We start from the raw sequence: 24782 nt of genomic DNA, 5'->3' as shown, positions 1-24782 counted from the left end.
ACCATCCATGCTATTATGCACACTAAACACACGTAGTTTAAAGCCTCACATAAATGATATAACTAATGACTATGATTTAATGTCATCTGACATCATCTGCATTCAAGAAGTACACATGCAAATCCCTAAAATAAATAATGAATTCCAACATTTCAACAACTTCAATGCCTACCACATACATGGTATAATGACACTAGCCAAAAAAACCCTAGTCATTTCAAAGATAAAGCAATATAACACAACAAATATAGAATCTATTACAATAACAACTTTGATCAAAAGCAATGAACTAAATATATATAATGTTTATGCAAAACCTAACACACCCATTGAAGAATATGTCACTATTATTCAACAAGTCACTGCATATGTCAAACCAATGACTAATCTATACATTGTAGGCGATTTCAATATTGATATGTCAACAAGAAATGCTAGGAAAGAAAATCTTCAAAAATACATGCAATACCACAACATGAATTACATCACAAAAAAAACACAAAATGTATACAATCCATCAATTGATCACATCTAGACAAACTCAAGTAATATATGTTGTTGTTACAAAGTAGAAGCATACTGGACTGATCACCTTGCTACATTCATAAGGTTCCATACTCCACTCTAGATTGCTAATACATAGACAACCAAACACGAAATTAAATAGAAGAACACATACATGAATGCAAATACATCTTACACCTAAGAGTTTTATGTATCAAAGACAATAACTCTAATTTAATAGTATATATTTCAATGTTCTACATTTTTGTGTAGCACAATAATGGAAGGAAGCAAAAGAACAGGAAAGGGAACACATATCAAGCAAGAGCAAACAACAAAAAGGTACTCAGCTTTTCTCATCTCCAATAACATGAATTCCCACATGAAAAATGACAAATCAATACATGAATTTCTAGTATTTGAAGAAATGTTAAATATCAAACCACTACAATATTAGACTAACACCATAATACTTTGTGCAGGTCAAAACTAGGAAACCCCAATGCAATATCAATTGAGGACTTGAATGCAAGAAAAGCAGGAAACACTTTTGAAGGAGACACACTTGTCGTATATATAGCAACACTGGATAGAGAAAACAAAACACGAGAGGCGCTACGTGTAGACTTGACAGACTCTAAAGGAGAAATAACAATAACTTTAAATGTGACAAGGAATCTAGTGCAAGAGTACAAAAACAAGATAGTTCTAGGAACATCCATTATAGTGTCAGGATTTCAACTAGGACACAAAACAACCTTTGACCGTGGAGATTCAGATTGCATCTTGAAGCTCCAAGATTCAAGCACAATTGAAACTATAACGCGACTTTGCCAAGAATACAAATTCATACCAAGCTCCACAATCAAACAGCTACTCACAAGCATAAGTACCTATGCCATTGGTACAATAGGTGCACTAGAATTGTAGGACGACAAACTGGCTCCCAATATGTTGTTGACATAAAAGACGAAAATAATGATGATGACAAAGTATAGGTTAAAAACACACTAAATAGCTCTTCTTTTTATGCAACATGTACAATAGTCATGTTTCTATTGAGTACAGAGTTCTAAAAGTAGAAAATAAAATTGTTTTGTCAATTACTAGTTGCAAATCAACTCTGCATTCCAAGAAGAATCCATGCAAATAGCAATCCAATTACAAAGAGGTGAGACTCCTGCAATGTTGTTTAGAAACATTGTATGATGAAACGACATGGACAGAACATTTCGCACAGGGGTTGCTACATACATCTGTACACTAAAAGACAAGAGAACATTGGATGCCTTGAATGCATTGCTACAAACAACACTACAGGTAAGCAAACTCAGATAATTCAACACTTCAACTATTAATTAATTCTTACACAAGCTACATTAATATCAAAACATATCTTGCAGGTTGATGGAGTTCTCAAAGTAGCCAATGCATTCACAAATCCATTTCATGCATTTTGTTTCCAATGCAACTTAAAATTTGAGGATTATGGAATGCTAGAAGACAAAACAGCTCATTGCAATAGATGCAATCAAGAGGTTCCATATGTATATTCATTATACCTAAAGACTATCATCACAACTGAAAACAAACAAATTATCCAGTCTTCAATAGACAAGTGCATTGTTGAACAACTACTACCAAGCCTAAAAGACACAAAAGTTGAATACTATAGACAAGACAAATCAAAGTTCATCTTTATCCTTCGAGATTTCATCGTCAAAGGTCAATTCACCTTAAACCAGAACAATGCTATCAATCATGTTGTGACAAATGGAGATTGAACAATTTCTCAAAACAAAAGGTAAACATGACTAGTCACAAATTATTTAAAATATTAGAAGCAACTTATTATGAGACATAATCACAATACACTAACATGCACAAAATGAAATTTGCAGGTATCATGGATAGCTATAATGACATATCAAGCTATAATTAATGGTAGTTACAAAAGACACTAGTCAATATAAAGAAAGGTGTGTAATCAAACAATGTATACGCATGAGTCTCATATCCAAGTACACTCTCTGTGTCATATATGTATAATGAAATAATGTGTATGCATTGATATGCTATAAGACATAGTATTTCTCTATCAAGTTGCATAACATAATTGAGTACATGCTTTGCTAATGTAAATTATTATTGAAATACAACAAAAATTGCACATTTTGCTTTATCCTATTGCATATCCAATATATAAAACACTATCAAAACTGCTACTTGACGCTTTGCGTCCTTGTTCTTTTTAGCTCTTTCTTACTATCCTTCCTTTCTATTTATATAAATCTCTATTTTCCTTCTTGAGTATCTTATTCGAAGTTGTAAAATTTGCAAAATTCTTTTAACTGCATTATTTTACGGACACTTTACAGGTTTACTAAAATTCTCCGAAACCCATAAATTATTCAAACGGTCTCCTTTCAGCTTTCTACCGAGCTTTTAAAATTTCTGGTAATTTTTTAGTTCACGAATTGCTTACTTCTCCAACACATGTAGGCATTTTTGTGCCTTGAAAGCTGCGACAAGGTTGAAGGGATGCAAAACTGTCCCACACCCTTACGAAGACTTGTCTAGAACATGTAAAGCACAGAGTATTGGTGCAGAACGCTACAAAAGATGATCAGTTGCTGGATAGGCGAGCAAAAATGGATCTCCTGAATTGACTTTGAAGCTTAGATGTTACTCGCAGGTGCCCTAGTTGCCAAGATTGCTTCTAGACTTTCCCACGTTATCAGTTAGATTTACATATGATATTCCGCTCCTGAGGGTTTTTCAGGTTCAAGTTTCTATTTATGTGAGTTTTTTTGTTCTTCGCTCCTGTGCTTTTCTTTTCGCGCTTTATCAGAACATTGTGTTATAATTTGCAAATGGTTATCATTTTCTGGACGAGTTTGTTGAAGAGGGTTTTGTATTGTGTCAGTTCGATTGGTAATTTTTGTTGTGAATGTATGTAGTCTTGGTTTCTCTGGGAAGGATTTGTGGAATTTTGTTTTGCTATTGTTTCATTGTCTGGTTCTTGTGATGCTATGCACTAAAAATTACGTATGCATGTAGATTAATTTCACTGGCAAGTGCTGAATTCTTCCAAAGTTTTGTCTACCTTTTTTTGCAATATTGATTGATTTATTTTGTGAACCACCCACTGTGCTATTAATCTTATTAGTTATCAACTGTGCTGTTAATTTATTGGCCACCCATTTTGTTTCTAATTAGAAAACAATGTTAATTATGAAGCTCGGAGCTCTGAACGCTTTGTGGCTTGGACATATATGACTTTTAATTTGCCGGTCATGTGAGCTCTTTTTATTAGGTTGATATATATTTTGATGATTCTTATATTTTGTGTTTTGACATTAGATTTTGCACTGGCCAAAGCTCATGGGTTTTATCTGTTATATTGCGGTATCTCCTCAGCTTAGGAATACTTTTACATCGGTTATAGCTCTTTTCCTAGGGAATTTACCCATGTGTACCTCAATAAGCATCTCCAATTAGATTACAATTTGAAAGTAAACAAATATTTTTACCGAAAACTATTAGCATGAAGAGTTTTTAAGATTGAAAAAAAAAATAGAGGGATAATGTTTTTTAGATAGATAAAAGGTCTAAGCCAAAAACTTTTTATTAAATAGTTTAAATTCAAGATTCCTCCTTCCAGTCGAGGAGCTTAATACCACTTACAAAATTTATTAAAATTGTTGGTAAGCAGATTTGTCATTGTGATAGTTACTTCTGAAATTGACCCTGTCCGCCCTGTGAATAGTGACAACTGTGCCAACAGTTGGAGAGATTGAAATCGATCATTATTAGATTACAATCTTCCTTTGCGTTTAGAAGGGCAGCTCCCTTGTAAGATAAATTTTTGATTTTTCAAATAAACACGATTACAACTTCAAATATAGAAAGGAAACTATTGATGACAAATACACCACATGACTTCAATGTTTCCATGAAATTGATGTAGACTGCTAATGAAAACAAACAAGAACTACGCTTGAGAGCTATCATCAACACAATGCTAATTCGGTGATTCGTGAATATTTACACCATACCATGAAAATATTTAGATTGATGAATCAACACTTTAACAATTTAGATTCAATAGAAAAGAGAACGCGAAATGTACTTCGTTTTATTTCTTAGCACCAAGAACATAAGAAATGATTGATTACAAGAAGAACAATTGTACACACTTTCCAAAAATTGCCTTGTTATCAAAACATAAGTGGTCCCTATCTCCAAGTCCAAAAAGTCCTTTATTACAATGATATTCGACAATTTATAGCCATTCTAGCTTAAATAACTTTTTGGGTTCGTAACCACTCAAAAAGTTAAGAGTTTTGAATTTGGCATGCATTTGAAAACCAACTCTAACTCTAACTCATACGAATGGAAACTCTAGATCCTAACTCTAGTTACAATAAGTGACATGATCACTTTTACATGATAAGTAACATGACGACTATTGATTTTGTAGGAGAGTTGATTTATGATAAGTTGCATGCTGCATCTCTCAAGACAAAGGTTGTAGACTCTCCAGTAACCAACCTCTTTATAAATGTACTCTTTAATTGCATCATTATCATTATCCATTTTAATAGCAAATTGTATAACCCTTTCATGAGGATCCTTTGGTCAACTTGGGCAACTTTCTTACAATCTCCAATACAATTCCCTATCGTCGCCCAAACAAATCCATGTTCCCTATGTACAAAATGTCTCATGAGTAAATATGCAACCATTTGTAGAAGAGGTACCTTGCCAATGTCAATTGTAATGGCTCCAAGAAATGACAACTTGTTTGATCAATTTCTCTGCAAACGCTCTTCCAACCATGTACCAATCCAATAAGCTATATGTCCTTTCAAGGTTCTCATTAAATTGGCAAAGAGTACTAGATAGGCCGATGAATCAACTCTCCACCTTGTCATTAACATGTTGCGAGTTTATATTCCCATTCTATTGGCCGGTTGAACAAGCTCATTTCTATATGAAGGGAGTTTGGGTTTTACCGTCTCTTGCATAAAAATTCATTGGAGAATTACAAGATCAAATGGACCTTTTATGTGTAGTCCATACACTTTACTGTGAGCTTAGGAAGTTGACAGAGTGGATTTCATTCATTCCGTACCTATAGCCTCATCTTCTTGACACATGTTCATATTCTTCAAGCGGTTTTAAGAGCTCCTTATCAACTAGATTTTGTGCATGTTCTGCAACCATTTTGTTTTGCTCCTTGTGATGATGGCTCCCCAATGTATTATAACCAACAATAGTGATTTATTCTTTTTAATGGTAACTGCCTTACATCTACAGGTAAAGGCACTCCAAACTTTGCACTGGGCATATTATCAAATAGTTTGCGTGCCTGCCAGTGTTGTCCTTCCAAGACCTTACACTTGCGGCTTTTATTGGCTTGAAAACATTTGATTAAATAGTTCACATGCCTTGTTATTCATCTCCCCATCAAGGCTATGGGTTGGAGAAGTAGGAAAGTTTTGCCATACGGGTTACATGCCTTGCCCATGATTTTGAACATATCACGTCTTGTCTACGTTGTAGCTGAAAGTGAATACATTCTGACAAATAGTTTGCCTGTGTTGTCACTTTTGCATATCTCAAAGTTCTAATTTCATTGTAAGGGAAAAGTATAACCTTGGATGGAGGTGTGAGAATGACTCTCAACCTGCTTTGTATCCTCAAACCCTGTTTGGCGGCTCGCATAACTTATTTCTAACACTATATGATGCTTAGTGATATCACACCAGCAGCTTGAGTTGATGCTAGGGAATCATTCATTGTCTATGATGCTCATTCCCTCAAACACGACCTGCACACTCTATTTGAGTATCTTTTCAAATCATTGGCACTACCGTGTGGCTTGACCTTGCTTGGGCTTATTGGCTTTAGGCTTTCTAGCTTTGTCTTCACTGCGAAGTCCACTGCTGGCACGGGATCCCGATCTCGATCACAGGACCTTAGTCCCTGGAATCATTAACTGAATCTACATCTGCTGACTCGACAGGATACACCACTGAACCAACGACATACTTAACATAATAAATGGCATCATCAACTAAACTAAACTGGTTTAAAGCCGGTTGATGATAGCATTGGACAGATAGACACATCTCTTATCATTCATTTCTTCAAACTGCATGTTATCAAGCTTTGGCCAAGTTTGCGATTTCACTTATGTGAGGATGATACATCAAGACTCATAATCTTCTACATTGAATGCTTGTCTATACGTAGGTATGGAGATGAACATTAACCATGCGTCTTCTCACAACACAGCTCGGAATCATTGAGAAGTGACACACTGCGGTTTGGAGAAGAGAAGCATTCTATCAAATGGTTGTCGTCTCTTATCATTTTTGTTGTATGGATATCATGGGCTGCAAACAAGGCTGGAGTCATGCTTGTGCCACCCGAGACTTCAAATTCCCTCATTGAAGACTTTGAAGCTTTCATATGTGCACAGTGAGGCTGGATGTAGATGTGGGCATTCCTTGAGATGTCATTCCTTCCTTCCAACACTTTCAATGTATTGTGTTAATCTCCCATCAAGGCATTCAGTCAAACAATTGGAACATTGTCTATGCTTCCATGCTTATGCAATCTCAAAAGATATTCTGGCAAACATTTTGAATGGTTTCACTTTTCTATCAAACTGCTGTGAAATTCCAAGCATCGGTGGAAATACACATTGATAATGAATGGAAGTCATGCCACCTTCAAACTCACGATGACTGACCTGCGAGTGCCAAATGGTACCTATATACTTTGTAAGGATGGCTTCCTCTCTAGAAAAAACCAATCTTTTAGATTATATCTGTGAACTTTATTTCCAGCTGGTGGTTGTTTTAAAGTTGGAGTTTGGGTTGGAAAGTTTGAGTTAAGATTAGATTGAAAAGTTTGAGTATGTAGAGAGTATGTTTAGTACATGGAGAGAGAAAAGAACTTTAGTAAGTAGTGAGAGGAATCCAAATCCGAACTTCTTTCTAGAAGTTTTAGTATGTGGAGGGAGGTAGTATGTAGAGAGAGATGGACTTGGTACGGGAGAAAGAAACTCTTAGTACGGGGAGAGAGGTAGTACATGGAGAGAGGATTTTTGAATAGTGGAGAATTAATCTCTCTCTCTCTATCACTGAAATTAATTTAACTCTCCCACTAACATATCCGGGTAACAAAAACACATCAAAATAGGGGCATTCCCCTATTAATTAAACATTTATTAATTTATTAAACAGCAAAGATCAGTAAAAAGCAGCATGAGCCAACAAACTCAACAATAGGCCAAGCATGTAAAATCCCCTTAAGGAATCTTGGCCAATCTGATAATATATGGATGAACTAATTGGTGAATCAGTATTCAGAAATTTCGTCAATCAGTTGACATTACTTTATTCTGAACTTTCCTCTTAAAGTGTATTTTATCAAACGATTATCATACTTCTTATGTGATTGTGTTAAACATTTAAACAAATACTTTGCAATTAGAAGCTGTGTATAGATCACTGTTTGCATTGTCTCAATCATGCTCTTGAATTAAATGTTTGTGATACAATATAACCAACTAAATAGCAGAGAAAGTCATTAAGCAACCTTCCAAATAATTGTGATAATAAAGAAGGATACCTTTGCAAACAACTCTTAGTACTGCACTCTGTTTCTAATCCTCAAAAACAAAAAACAAAAAACAAATACTGAAGTTTCTGGAAGAAAATGATATCTTGCATCTCTATTCAATGGAGCATACACAAGATTCTATCATTAAACCTTGTGTCTGGAGTGTACATTTATTATGCTAACAGTGAAATAACATGCTCCCAACTTCTGGATTGAATATATTTACAGTTCTGGGAAAAAACGATGGTAGCAACAAGTGATTCTGATTTGTCTGAACTTACATGTCATGCTGAGTAGGCACCACTAGTAGTTGGTCTGTATTTTCCATCAGTGTTTGGGTTCAATTCTTGGACACACAAGCATCCGTATCAACATCCACTAGGAGTTTACAACATCCTTTGAGAATGAAGAGAAGCATTCAACCCTTTTCAACCAATTTCTATTTCTGTATCATCCAATAGCATTGACAAAATGAGAAGAAGCATTCAACCCTTCTAGCGGTCTCTGAACATACTCCTGGCCTGTAAGTATTTGTCTCAACCCAAATACAATGGTTTCTTCTTCATTTGCCATCATGTGGCTGTGAATAGATTATTGGACCAAATGACTCCTGCTTTGCTTAAGGTGTTTGCGCCTGAAGGCTCCAGACATCCTTGCCCAATCAACTGTGTACGCTACAGAACAAACAAACTAGCAAAGAAGCCACTTCATTGAGCGCCAGACCCACTTGTTTGTATGATTTGGACATGGAATACATCTTGTATTCTCGGTTTGTTGCTGTAGAACAAATAACACAAATAGTGATGCCATTGATTCCATCTAAGTTACTGTTCCCTTCAATTTGTTATCAACACAAACTGCTGTCAATCACTATCTTCCACTGAGAGATCACTAGATCAGGTATTGCCCTGGTGAAGCGAATGTTTGGTTCCAGTCCAAATACAAGGTGAGCAATTATTAATCAAATTGCCATTCTGTTTCCTTCATTTTCCAAATTCTTTTTTATAGCAAAAGGATTCTCGTGAGTGTTCAGTTTTAGCCCACAAATATTAGATAGACAGCAATAATAAAGAGCCAAAAGATACAAAAGACACACAAAAGTTACACTAGCAAAACCCTTCCAAAATGAAGGGAAAAACCCAGCCACACAACACAAGATCACTTTATCGATAATAAAACACTCAAGTGTAGAATGCCTTTCCCTTGATGCAATATATATAACACATAGAGAGGACTCTTCACATTACAACCAAAAGTCTCTTCAGTTTCTCAAAATACAACTCTTTATTTTCAAATACAACTCTACATATTTCCATGCCTCAACGCATGTTGTATGACAGACATCTTTATATTTAATATTACAATTTATCATACATGTCCTTTTCAGCTGAAGGTACCATAATGATAATAATCTCCATATTTCTAGAGATAAAGATCTCTATTGCAGCTACGTTCTCTAACACTCCCACTTAGTGAGAGAGAGATCTTTAGCTAAACAGTCACACGAGGCTGCAACCAAAAATATCAATGATAAATTTTGATCACATAGATCCAAAACATAATTCATGAAATCACTCAGCATGAAACAACTAGAAGAATCACAATCAACTTTCATCACGGACTCGATCAACATGATGTTGTCATGGAATCTCGCAATATGACAAACCTGCAAGAATCACAATTAGATTTCATCACAAAATCTCTCAACGTGATGCTGTAATGAGATTTCTCAACACGACAAACCTGTAAAAATCACAATTAGTTTTCATAATGGACTTGCTCAACGTGATGCTGTCATGGAATCTCTCAACATGACAAACTACTAAGGTTTACAACTAGCATTTTATCACGGACTCTCTCAACGTGATACAATCATGTGTTAATGTTTTATAGCTTCTATCGGATAAAATATACACACATATATATCTGTGTGTGTGTGTGTGTGTGTGTGTGTAAGTATTTGAGTTTTATGATTGCCTCCGATTCATATTGGGTTGGCTGATAACACTTGCTGTTCTACCGATCAAGGATCGGGTTCTTATCACTGGTCTTGCTATGTCTTAACTTCATGCAAAAACTTGATAAGTATCGGACTTGTTGTATTGCTGTGTATAACACCCGATAAGTATCGGGCTTTTTATCCTTAACTAATCAAAGCTTATGGTATGAATCATGACCACGTAGGGTCATGTCTATTCTATATGATATATATGCTCACAAAACTTGGAGACAATGCAATACCAAGTACCAACATATTTGCAGTCCCAAGATTGTTCTTTAATCTGCAGTTTCAAAGTACACATTGTTAGCATTGGCCATTGAAGATTGAATTTGAAGATTTATACATCAGCATTAAGAAAGGTAAGACTGTAATTATATTTACCAGTATTTCTTTCAGAGATCCTGTTTGCAATAACATGGTATTAGAGCAGGTTTAAGAGACGATTCCAATTAGATTTATTTTGCTCAAGTGCCCTAAAATATTCAAAGTTTTGTTTCCTTCAAAATGGTGAGTGGTATAAAAGTGGAGGATAGACTTGACGGTGATTCAAATTATGCAACATGGAAATTACGAATGAAGTTAACCTTAAAAGATAAAGACCTAAAGCAATTCATTGAAAAATTTGACCAATCAAAAGGAAATGACAAATTAATTAAATGGGAAAAAGATAACTCTAAAGCCATGAAATTAATTGTGGATGGTGTTAGGGATCATCTACTCCCTACTATCTCCGAATTAGACATAGCAACCAAAATGCTTAAAGCTTTTGCAGAAATGTTTGAGATAAACAATACAACGAGAATTATAACCTTGAAAGACAATCTTTCCAACATCAAAATGAAAATAGGAGAATCTGTTGCCTCATATTTCATGAGGATAACAGAACTAAGAAACCAACTCTCCAAAATTGCCCAGATTTATGATGAAAAAGAATTAACAATAATAGCTCTCAAGGGTCTGCCATCATCATGGAAATAGTTCGGACAATGGGTATGTGCTCGATCAAAGCGTCCTAAACTTGGTTGACTAAAGGATGACTGAATACAAGGGAGGGCATGTTAATATCTCAAGGTGATATTCCTATTGGAGGTGATATTCAAGCTCTCACAACCCAAGTTGATAAAAACAAGAAACCTAAATTCAAAAGGAAAAGAAGACATGTTGATTACTATTAAATGTAGTGCTTTAGATGTGACAACTATGGTCACTCAGCATTCAAATGCCTTGATAGACTGAAACATCAAGTAGCTTTTGCCAAAGTCAGTGATTTTGCTATAGATCTAGAGAAATGTCCATTCTAAAGAAACTTTGAATATCCTTAACATGTATGAAGTAATGGATTAAGAGGGAGTTCTCTTTATATATTCATAGAAGTGTAAAATAAGCTTGCTAAAATTTCTAAGATGGAGTCTTAGAATATCAAATTATTGTACTATGCTATCTATGTGTATTTACTTTTAATCATTATTCCTATGTGTCATGACCTTTTTGTTTTGAGAATGTTATTACAGGAAGAGGGGGTTTATAAGGAGCTCTGATGATTGATATTCATAGGGAGCTGAAAACATCCTTATATATAAAAATGATGGGCCTACCCTTGTGTACATCATGAGGAAGTGACAACTTCCAAACGATGTCACCTGTATTTGGAGAAGTTATTGTAAGGTGACGATCTTACAATAATTTGTATTATGAGATCAAACAAATTGAGTAAATGGTGAATGTCTTGCATGTCAACATTCTGGGAGGCCATTACTCAGAGTATTTGGTGAATATCTTTGATATTCTGGGAGGCCAATACTCTTGATATCAAATTTTATTTTTTGAGTAAATGGTGAATATCATATGATATTCACGGAGACCATTACTCGTGATGTCAAATGTGATATCACACTTTAATTGAGTACTTGGTGAATATTGGATGTCGATATTCTAGGAGGCCAATACTTGTGATATCAACAGTGATATCGAAATGTTGAATATTTTTTGATCAACGATATTCTTATATTGAAGTGATATATGATCGTATGTTTATCCTCCCTAGCTATGAGGTAGTGTTAATGTTTTATAACTTTTGTTGGATAAAATATACGTTTATGATTGCCTCCGATTCATATCGGGTTGGCTGATGACACTTGCTGTTACATCGATCAGGGATCAGGTTCTTATCACTGATCTTGCTATGTCTTAATTCATGCAAACACTCGATAAGTATCGGGCTTGTTGTATTGCTGTGTATAACACCCGATAAGTATCGGGCTTGGTATCCTTAACTAATCAAAGCTTACGGTAAGTATTGGGCTTGGTATCCTTAACTAGTCATGTCTCTTCTATATGATATATATGCTCACTGAACTTAGAGACAATGCAATATCAAGTACCGACATATTTGCAGTCCCAGGATCGTTTTTTAACCTATAGTTTCAAAGTACACATTGTTAGCATTGGCTATTGAAGATTGAATCTGAAGATTTATACATCAGCATTAAGAAAGGTAAGACTGTAATTATCTTTACCAGTATTTCTGTTAGAGATCTTGTATGCAATAACATCATGGACTCTCTTAACATGATTTTCAACTCCCATCACGGAATCTCTCAATGTGATGACATTATGGACTCTCTCTACATGATGTTCACTATGAATCTCTCATAAGCGAAAATTTTATTAAGTTGTCCTAACAACTTATTATTAATTTCACATTATAAAAACTCATAATCAACAAGAAAGCACAGTCGAGACTTGTTTCCAACAAGAGTCGCAAAATCCTACAATATCATTATCTTATGATAGAGAAGGAAACTCATTCAACATGCATACAAAATGATTGGGATACTCTCTCAACAAAGACTATACTCTCGCAACAAAGACTCCCTTTCGACAGGGATGGCTTTGATCACCACAATAAGATAGTTGATGTAACCTCCCTTTGAGGCTGGACATCTTCGTCTGAATCACAAGCTCCCTCTGAATTTCATATTTGAACACAAATATGTATCATCAATTCAATTCAGTAAGCAACATCCTCATTTCATTGATTCTTGTTGTGTCTTGCAACCAAGAGAGATACTAAAAGCTCATTCAATCAACTATAATAGAGAGCAATGCTATTATTGTAGTGATATAACAATTCATGATTAAAATTCAAAATACAATCATAGAAAACTTATCTAAAAATTGTATAGAATTAGTTCAACCTCCTTTGTAGTCGGCAGATTTGTATTCTGTAGCCGTCTGGGTTATGCTGTCGGAGATTTTGTATTTGGTAGCCGACAATAGAAATTGTAGTTGACAGGGTGTTGCCATCGGTAAAGATTTTGTAGCCGACGGACTCCTTCGGGAAGGTTCGGCGGAAAGTATTTATACCCCGTCTGGGTACATTGTAAATTGTTTTGTCTTATCTTATGCTCTGTATGTAACCTCTTGGCATATGCGAATAAAGGAGTACTGTTGCTGTTCGTGTTCATTAGCTGTGTACATTTCTTAATTAACCTATGCGGTAAACATTTGGCGCCATTGCCGAGGATTGCGGCTAAGAGATCTCTGGCGGTTGAGATGGAGGCTAGAGAGAAGTTAGTGGTGGATTTGGCCAGTCAGCAGGCAGCATGGGCAGCTGAGAGGGCAGCTTTGTTGCGGGATAAGGAAGCAGCTGTACGGGATAAGGATGCAGCAGAACAGGAGTTGCTGTTAGCCAGAAGCAGGCTATCGGTGCAACGCTTCTTCTGAAGGAGGCCGTAGAGGTTAATTCACAGATTCAGGAGGATCTGCGCATCTAGACAAATCAAGTGTATGAGTTGTGTCGTTAGCAGCATGCTTCAGCGGCACCACCTTCTCTCTAGTATTTTTGTTTTGTTGTATGAGGGTTGTCTCCTATTTTGTTAGTTGTTAGGAGACGACTTTTTTTTTTGGGGGGGATGATGTAGTTGGTAGATTTTGTATTCTGTAGCCAATTGGGTTATGCCGTCGGAGATTTTGTATTTGGTAACCGACAATAGAAACTGTAGCCGACAGGGTGTTGTCATCGGTAAAGATTTTGTAGCCGATGGACTCCTTTGGGAAGGTTCGGCGGAAAGTATTTATACCCCGTCTGGGTACATTGTAAATCGTCTTGTCTTATCTTATGCTCTGTATGTAACCTGTTGGCATATGCGAATAAAGGAGTACAATTGCTGTTCGTGTTCATTATTTGTGTACATTTCTTAATTAACCTATGCGGTAAACATCCTTGATTTGACACCATGAATCATCTTTACTAATGCTCATAGAGACTCCATATCTTCATAATATGAATCAATAATTTCAACAAAAGAACCAGAATAACCTCTTTCTAAGCAACATCAAGGTTCACAACAAATAGTCTAGAATACCTGCAACATGTAATTTTTCTACAAATTCTGATGAAATAATACTGATATATTACCTTCAACCTTGCTGGAAATGGTCCTTAGATATTCTAGATAGAATGTTAAACGTTCTTGGAGAATGGTGTATAATTCTAGAAAATCGTTTTAATCCTGATATAAAATTGCTAAAGGTAGTAATGCTAGAAGAGCAGACTTGGGTGTAAAAATGTGTGTCTTCTATCCACATCCTTGCCTCTCCTTTATAGTGAACCCAAGGGACATGTCCATACAATGGACATGACCGTTTCTAGGTCAGCCCTCCATAAAATACATTTAATTTACTCCTCCATAAATCGGTGCTCTTATGCATTAACTAATAGTTAACTATTCATTAACTACAATAGTAAAATACAACGCATATAAATGTGCCTAGCAAATCGCCGATCTGCTCTAGGGAGATGCATGTATTATGAGGCCATATATAAAGGAAATTTCATGCATTTTAGATTTGTCTAATCTGAAAAATCAGAACATTAATATGATCAAGTTATTAGGATTTAACACTCCCTCTTAACTTGATAATATAAATGAGAGAAACATACCTAGCAACATTGTTAAGCATAGATTTGTACTCTATCTATCTAATTCTTCCGTGCATGTAGTATCATGGTACACATGATACTTTGTTATATTACTAAACCTGTAATATGGATTATCACTAATACTTGTGATAACAGTATTACATGTAATGTAATACATAGGATAAAATCCAAAGAATGATAAAATTCTTCTTTTATCCAATTTGTGACTCATAGGCACTGATAAGCCTATATCACAATGTGATCTTGAATTAAGATCTCTTAGCACACAGGATAAAATCCGGAGAACGATTAAATTCTTCCTTTATCCAAATTGTGACTCATAGGCATAGATATGTCTATAACACAATATGATCTTTTAATTCATCCAAATCTGTCAGTAGTTTCTTACTGTTGTAGAACATTATCTCAAGATCTTCATCTCATATAATGTCTATTTATTATCACAGAGATCGTCACCTCTTTAGATAATAAACACAAATGGTGAAGCCCATAATAGTCAATAGCCTGACAATAATAATTTAACACAATTATATTATTAATAATCAAAGAATACAAATGAGTTGTAATTCAACCATACCAAGTCCTTTTTGAAGTGATCTATCTTCACTCGAGAGAGAGGCTTGGTAAGAATATCTGTTCTTTGATCTGTAGTACAAATGTATCTTAACTTGATAGTATTCCTGTCTATCATGTCCCTTACATAATGGTAAGGAATTTTAATATGCTTGGATCTATCATGGAAAATTGGATTCACAGAAAGCTTGATACAACTCTAATTATCACAATGAATGATAGTGGGATTTGGGTTGACCAAATAATCCCACAAGTAACTTTCTAAGCCAAACTGCTTCTTGAGAAGCCATTGTAGTTGCAATGTATTTAGCTTCTGTGGAACTTTGTGCTACTGATGCCTACTTTCTGCATATCCATAATATCATTGCTGAGCCTAAACTAAAACACCATCCTGAAGTGCTTTCCTATTAGTAACACTTCCAACCCAATTTGAGTCTGTGAATCCATGTAAGTCCAAGTCAACTTTCTCATACTTGAGCCCAAGGTTAAGAGTGCCTTGTAAGTATCTCATAATTTGTTTGACTGCTTCTTTGGCTCACACATATACTGACTTAAGGCATTAACAACATAGCAAATATCAGGTCTTGTATTTACCAAGTACATAAGAGACCCAATCATTTGTCTGTAAAGAGTAGAATCTATGGAGGGTGATTCTGCTGCTGCTTCCTTAAATTTGTGTAGATATTGGAAAAGACATAAGCCTGCAGTTCCACATTCCAAATCTCTTCAAGATGTCTAATGTATACTTTCCTTGATTAAGTATGATGCTGTCAGCGTTTTGCCATACTTCCAGTCTTAGGAAGTAATGAAGGAGTTCTAAATTTTTCATCTCAAATTTTTTGATTAGAGCTTTCTTGCATTGATCAATAAGATGATCATCACCTATTATTAGTAAATCATCAACATCTAGTATCAAAATTATCATATCATCTTTATCCTTTTTATAATAGAGATTTGGATTAGCTTCATTCTTGGAGAATCCTAAACTTGTGAGATACTTATCAATTCTTTCATACCATGCCCTTGGAGCCTATTTAAGCCCATAGAGAGCTTTCTTGAGCCTGCAAACAAAGACTTTAGGGTTATGAGTTTGAAATCCTACAGGTTGTTCCAAATATACCTCTTCAGTAATCTTTCTGTTTAGAAATGTTGTTTACACTTCCATTTGATGTACTTTCCATCCCTTCGATGCTGCAATAGCTAGGACTGCTCTTACAGAGGTGTATCTGGCAACTGGAGTAAAGGATTCTTCATAATCAATTCCCTTTTTTTGAGAGAATCCTCGGGCTATGAATTTGGCCTTATATTTTCAAATGCTACTGTTAGCAGCATGCTTGATTTTAAATATCCATTTAGAAGAAACAACAGATTTTCCCTCAGGACTTGGAACAATTTCCCAAACATCATTTTTAATAATGGATTGGTATTCTTCTGTCATAGCATCCTTCCAAGCTATATGTTTAATAGCATTTGGAACATTGATTGGTTGTGATTTAGATAAATCACTCATGTTTGTAGCATAGCTAGAGAATCTTTTGGGTCTTTTGCTTTCTTTGAAGGTTCCAGATGGTGCAACGAAGTCTTGTGCTTGCTCTACAATCTTAATAGCCCAAAGTGGTCTTTTCTTAAGATTTTGAGTTTCCTCAAGATTAAGATTTTGAATTTCACTTTCAATTTCTTCAATGTTCTCCCTTTTAAACTCAAGTTCATGATTTTCTTCAGAACTAGGTTTATGAGAAGGATCTTTAGAACTTCAGGCTCTTTTGAATGCTAAATCTTCTTCAAATATTACATCCCTACTAAGTTTAATGTTTTTTTGACTAGGTATGTAAATTCTATATGCTTTGGATGTTTCACTGTATCCGGCAAAAATACCTCTTTTGCCTACAGGTTCAAGTTTAGTTCTTTTCTCTTCAGGAATATGAATGTAAACAAGACACCCAACTATTCTAAGATGATTGATATTTGGTTTAAAATTAGAGAACACTTCCTCAGGAGTTTTATCTCCTGGGTGGGAGTGAGGGCATTTGTTTTGAATATAGACAACAGTAGATGTGGCTTCTGCCCAAAGATAGGATCTTAAATTTTGGTCAAGTAGCATAGCTCTTGCAGCTTCCACAATTGTCCTATTCTTTCTTTTTGCTACCCTATTTTGCTGAGGGTTATAAGCAACAATACACCCCCTCTTAATCCCTACTTTTTTACAAAAATCCTTAAACAAATCTGAAGTATATTCCCCTCCATTATCAGTCCTAAGAGTTTTAATTTTGTGTCCTGATAAATTTTCGGTTAAGGATTTGAATTCTTTAAATCTTTTAAGGAGTTCTTTTGATTCTTTACATTTCAAGATGTAAATCCATGTCTTCCTAGAGAAGTCACCCATAAAGAGTACATAGTACAAAAATCCTTCGAGAGAAGGAACAGGCATAGGTCCACATAAATCTGAGTGGACTAATTCTAAAACATTGTTAGTTTGTCTAGTGCTATTTTGAAATGGACTCTTGGTGTTCTTACCTAGTGTACATCCTTTGCATATGCTTGAATGATCTTTATTTAATTTAGGTAAACTAGTAACCATCTTCTCCATAGTCAACAAGGCTTTGAAGTTTAGGTGCCCTAACCTTCTATGCCATATTTCATTTTTATCAGTAGCTTCATGGATTAGGGCTTGAATAGGTTAAATATTTGATTCATACAAGTATCTCTTTCTTTGACCAATCAACTTTGATTTCTTAAATGAAGAGTTTTTAGATCAGGTCATTACTTTACTGTCCATGAATGCAGCCTTATGTCCATCATCTTCAAGTGCTGTAATAGAGATTAGATTCCTCTTGATTCCTGGTACATAGAGTACTCTTTTGAGATGAAGAGAAATACTTGACTTCAGTTTCAAGGTGTAGTTCCCAATCCCTTTGACAGAATGAGTGGAATTATCACCTATGGTAACTTTGTCATTAACTTCTTTTGATATTGAGTCCAGTACTTCTTTGTATCCTCTGTGAAATTTACTTGTTGTTTCGTATTCTCCAAGCAGTCTAACTTATAATGTCCAAGTTTCTCACATTTGAAGCATTTGACTTTAGATATGTCCCTTTTGGATTTGTTATTGCCTTGAGGGGCCTTCTTCTTAGTGTTTCTTCTTTCCTTTGTAGGAATTTGTATTGAGAACATGAAGTTCTTCCTCTCCAGTTTTTAATTTCAATCCTTTCTTAAGTTGCCTAGATTCTTCTTGAAGGCCTTTAAGTTTGTTGAAGTTTGGGAGTTTGTCTCTAGCATTTACTCCTTGTGAGAATGTTTTTCATGAATCCGGTAACCCATCCATAGCCATAAGTGATAGCTCTTTGTCTTCAATTATGATCCCTATACTTGCAAGTTCATCTCTTAGACTAGCCACCCTTAGGAAGTACGAGTTCATAGATTCTCCCTTTCTTATTTTTATATGATTTAGTTGCCTTTTTAGTGCAAGGGTTTTAGTTGCATTGTTAACCTCATATGCATTTAATAATGCACTCATCATATTAAATGTTGTCAGATGTTTCATTATCATAGGTACTATTTCATTTTTAACTCTATCTAATATGATTTTCATGGCTTTCTTGTTTCCTTTAATCTGGATAGTTTAATAAGGATCAGCATTGAGTTGCTTGGATTCCTTATCAACAAACTGTATTACATCATTGTCTTCCAGAGTCATCATAATTCTGAATTTCCATGCAACAAAGTGTTTCTTTCCATCAAACCTGTCTTCGGGCTTGATTGCGTTGGCCATTGAAGGTAGAAGGATGTTTGCTTAGATATGTTTTAAATCTGATTATCAATTTGCAGAGCCAAGGTTCGACTATCAGAGCTCTGATACCATGTAATTTTTCTGCAAATTCTGATGAAATAATACTGATATATTACCTTCAACCTTGCTGGAAATGGTCCTTAGATATTCTGGACAGAATATTAAACGTTCTTGGAGAATGGTGTATAATTTTGGAAATCGGTTTAATCCTGATATAAAATCGCTCAAGGTAGTAATTCTAGAAGAGCAGACTTGGGTGTTAAAATGTGTGTCTTCTATTGACATCCTTGCCTCTCCTTTATAGTGAACCCAAGGGACATGTCCTTACAAAGGACATGACCTTTTCTAGGTCGGCCCTCCATAAAATACATTTAATTTACTCTTTCATAAATCGGTGCTCTTATGCATTAACTAATAGTCAACTATATATTAGCTACAATAGTCAAATACAAGGCATATAAATATGCCTAGAAAATCACTGATTTGCTCTAGGGAGATGCATTTATTATGAGGCCATATATAAAGGAAATTTCATGCATTTTTGATCCGTCTAATCTGAAAAATCAGAACAACAATATGATCAAGTTATCAGGATTTAACACAACGGATGCCCAAGATGAGGCACAGTTGATGACGGCACACACATGAGAACATAGAGACTCGCATAAAGGACAAGCAATATTATTCAACAGTTTCAGCCCTTGAAACTGATATCTCCGATCTTATCCAGAAACAAATATCTTTAGTTTGACGACACAAGGGGGTAATAAAGAATTTCAAGTACTCAATCACCATCAAAACAAAAATGTCCATGTGTTACCGCACCGATGATTATGCTGATGAAATCTCCAAAATAAAGAATGGTTGATAAAGATAATGATGCCATCCGCTGGTGAATTTGAATGGAGTCGAGCTGGCGGTCTTTGTTGTGTTTGGTGAGAGAAGAGCTTGCTCGCTATGTTAAATCTTTGGAGTCTGCTTACAATTCCCGCTCCTACTCCCTTGTCTGCCATATATGCTCCTGCCATTTTCCTTGATTCTATTTGCCACATCCTCTTGCAGCTACAATCTCCAGATTTATATGTTGTTTGACCTTAGGACGATAGAACAAAAGCCAAAAAAATCAAGTGCGTGCAGCAGATGATGTATCTCTGTTCACCAAGATATTCCAATTTGCCCACTCTACAATTACACCATTGGACACCAACAAATATTTTTATCCAACTCAAACTGGTGGATGACTGTGACAACAGTTATGAGGTCCACAGAAGATTCGGGGCCGAGGATTGTAAACAGTTCTTAATTGGACATTGATGGTGTGGTCACAGTGTATGAGTATCATCATTGATGTAAAAATCGCCTGAGGAGATTAATCGCTTAGGCCTGAAAAAGTTTAATTGGGAAAAATCGGCAAAAAATCGGGGAAAAAATCGGGAACTCAAAAACCACTAAATTTTAATAAAAAAATGCGATTTTTTTACAGAATTCAATTTTTTTTGCATCTAATGACTTAATTACTAACAATACATAAGAAACAATCATGTTTAGATATATATCAATGCAAAAAGAGTTATTAATCGGTAAATTACTAACAAGTAAGTAGTGACAAGTTGTAAATTACTAACAACTAACAAGTTCACAACACACGAGAAGTTGTATTCTCATAAATAAAGTGTCAAATGTAAACAGTTCAAATAAGCACATCAACATGACTACAAATAAGTACAAATGTCAAATACAGGACTACATCTTCCTCTTCCCAGTCGCTTTACTAGTGAGTGCGTGAGAGGGTAAAGCTCTAGAACTAGAACCCTGCAGGGTTTGTGTCTGTGTCTGTGCCAATGCAAGAGATGGTGTAGCTATAGAACTAGATGTCGGTAGCTCCACATTCACTGCGTGCAAGATGTCAAGGTCCTCTACAGTAAGCTCAATGTCATCATCCTCATCATCGCCCTCCTCGATGTCATCCAAATCGATGTCATATCTAGTTCCACCCCCTTCCTCCTCCGTAGCCTCCTCCGCGGCCTCCCTCTCCAAATTGGAGATGTCCTCTTGTGTAAATAAGGGAGCCTGCTCTTGTGCCGTCCAATCATAATAAGGATCTATCTCATCCAAATCGATTGGCCCAGGAGGATCTTGTTGTGCCCTTTTCATGCGCAATTTAAGATTATATTGCATATAGACCATGTCATTCATCCTCTTTTGGGACAACCTGTTTCTCTTTTTTGTGTGGATGGCCTCAAACAAACACCAGTTGTGCTCACAATGTGATGCGCTGCAAGGTTGTGATAGGATTTTGAGAGCAAATTTTGCAAGATTTGGAGTACTTGCACCCCAAATGGTCCACCAAGACACTGCATCACAAAAATTGTACAAGTTAGAAAATACTAATAGACAACAAAAAGTGAAACATTAATGTTAATTTAGCATTTGAGATTCAGAAGTTTGCAAATGTATTACCGGGGTTTGTGTAAGCCTTGCTCTCTTGCAGAGAGGAGTGAGAACACCTTGCCCCCTGCTGAAGTGAAGATCTTTTGCTCAGCGATGATTTTATCTCTTGTTTCCTCGCTGGTTACCATCTTTTGGACGCACTCACTTAGGCCTCTGATGACCTCTCCATCAGGATCTGCATATGCACCATCAGCCCTAAAACCAAAAACCAAAAACAAATAAGTCTTGCAATTTAAGTACACACCCAACACCCTATGAAAGCAAAATGAACTCAAGTCTTCGTTAACTTAAATTTGAGTAAGAATGAGCTTACGATATACCTAAAATGTGGGTTGAGGAAATATCCTGCTACATGAATGGGTTGGTGGAGCTGATTATTCCACCTTCTATCAATGATCTGCCAAATGGGTTCATATTTGATGCTTTCCCCCTTGTAGTAATTTTTGACAGATTCTTTGGCTTTGTCCATGGCCTCATATAGTTCACCCATTGGTGTTTGGTCTCCATCAACCAAACGCAGAATTCTGACTAAAGGCTCAGACACATGCAATATAAATTTGAAATTAGTTGACAAGTTACAAAATTATTATTTGCTTGAGTTACAAACTTAGTATGTTATAAAGTTGTAAAGTGTAAACTAAAACTTAAAGTTTTGTAGTTACCTTTACTATTTCATCGGCCTTATCTGCAAAATATTTATCAAACACAATCCGCACAACATTCTCTCCTTCACTCTTCTTTGAAAATGTGGATTCAAGCCATTTTTTGGAAACAAACGTTTGCTTCAAAGAAACCAAATTATCGAGAATCCTTTGCAATGTCAAGAAAATCGTTGCAAACCTTGTGACGGCAGGCCTGACAATTTCTTTGCCATAAGTGTGCTCTCTCATCAGGCTAAGGACCCATGGGTGATTGTATGTGTATTTTGTCACCTGCCTTGCATCCTCCACAATTGGAGTGACCCACTCAAGTTTGCCCATGTCCTCCAAAAGAAGGTCAAGGACATGTGCTGCACATGGGGTCCAAGAGAGAGTGGGGTGCCTCTGCTGTACGAGTTTTCCTGCCAATTGTAAAAGAAAATACTAATTAGTTTCTAACTTTTCAAAAATATCAAACTATTAAAAATTCTTGTTGTGAAATTCACAATGCACATGCAACATAAAATTACAGTTTACCTGCTGATACATATGCAGCAGCATTGTCTGTGATGATTTGCACCACATTTTCAATGCCAATCTCTAAGAACATGTTCTCCAACATCAATGCCAATGTCTGAGCATTTTTTACCTTGCTGGAGGCATCGATTGATTTCAGGAACACCACATTATCATTACGGCAGGCCAAAAAATTAATTATGGTCCTGCTCGTCCCATCTGTCCACCTGTCAGAAAGAATGGTGCAACCAAATTTTGTCCATTCTTGTTTTTGTTCCTCAACAAATGCTTTGGCCCTCTCAACAGCAGTTCCAATAAGCCTACAAAAACAAAATTTAGTTATGTCTTAGATTCTTAGTAATTTTAAATTGATTTAGACTCTAGTAATCAACATTCTAATTTCTAGATAAATTAATTAAAATTTAGAACTAAGTAAAAAGTTAAAAATTAAAAGCAAATCGAGTGTAATAAAATTATTCGCTTACCTACCACCCAACACAAAACGAGAAGGGGACTTGTACCCCTTTCCTGCAACTGTCAACCCTGTGGCCAAAGCCTCCCAATAGGGACTGTCAACAACACTAATAGGAAGGTTGTTGAAAACCCATAAATTTGCTAGTGCATTGTCCACCTGGTCATGGACCTCCTTATTCCATCTAGTGGCCTCTAATGAAGGTTGTGCACTAGGTGTGTGCCTCGGCACAAAATAGCTCCCTATCCCAGAAGCACCTGCTGATCTTGATGGTGCGGAAGTGCTAGGAGGTGTAGGAGTGGGAGTGGGAGCGGAACTCGTGAGAGAAAAACCACCCTGTTTGTAGACACGTGGCCCACGATTAGAACCGGCCATGCTCTCAATGGTTGCCTCCTCTTGAACATCAACGAAACTGCCCTGGGTCTCTGCTATGGCTGCCCTGACATGCAATTTAATCCGCTTTCTTTGCAATTTGTTTTGCTCTCCAGCTGCGAGCAAGGCATTTGCAAACCTTTTTATTTCTTCTGTTGTACTCTCACAAGGATTCGTATCATGTTTTGAGATCCCTGTGATGTGATATTTGAACCGGTAAATGCCCCCGGATATTACTTTTTCACATCTAATGCAAATCACTTTGGTTGGTTCATCGGGTGCTTCATAGGCATATTTCCATGCCTGGTCTCTCGCATTCTTTGGCTTGGTGCCAATGTAGCCTGAAGGGCATGGAGTCCATGGCCATTTGTCTGCCATTTAAAATTGCTGTGGGCTGCTTTACGCATACAAATTTAAAAAAAAAACTATAAATAAATTATAACAAGATCAAAGTTAATAGTTAAACAAAGAATTCAAGCAACATTCCAATAACAGCGCCAATAAATTGAAATCCAAATAACATTCAAACAAAACTAGCTGCTAGGGTTTCCAATTTTTCAAAAAAGTGCAAATTTCTAACATAAATTCGATCTAGAATGGAAAAAAATGCAAATGAATGCATTTAATCTTGCTTACATTTATCAAATGCATTCCTAATTAATTAGGAATGTATTTTTATCCATCTACATGCAAGAAAAAAGAATACAATCTCTTGCAAAAACAAAAAACAAAGATTCAAATCACTTACCTAGCAATGAAGAAATCGAATTAAAAGGCCTCCAAATGCACTCGATTCCGCCTCTTGCTTGCCAAGAAATCCTCCTCTATCCTCTCCTCTCCAAAACGCCCTAAGCAATTTAAAAACCGAATGAAAAAAATATGTT

At 35.9% G+C, this 24782-nt stretch overlaps 1 protein-coding gene across 2 annotated transcripts in view; it reads left to right on the top strand.

Moving 5' to 3' along the window:
- The first annotated feature begins 3080 nt into the window (after positions 1–3080).
- Positions 3081–24782, top strand: part of LOC149532726 (uncharacterized) — a 203607-nt gene continuing 181905 nt past the window's right edge. For both annotated transcript variants that reach the window (XM_089807366.1, XM_089807365.1), the window contains exon 1: positions 3081–3304. The gene's annotated coding sequence lies outside the window, so the exon portion shown is untranslated. The remainder of the gene's footprint in view (positions 3305–24782) is intronic.

This window comes from Cupressus sempervirens, chromosome 10 (genome assembly GCF_028749045.1).
Source record: "Cupressus sempervirens isolate cs-2001-9-10 chromosome 10, ASM2874904v1, whole genome shotgun sequence".
Classification (NCBI taxonomy): Eukaryota; Viridiplantae; Streptophyta; class Pinopsida; order Cupressales; family Cupressaceae; genus Cupressus; species Cupressus sempervirens.
This window is presented reverse-complemented; position numbering and strand designations above follow the sequence as displayed.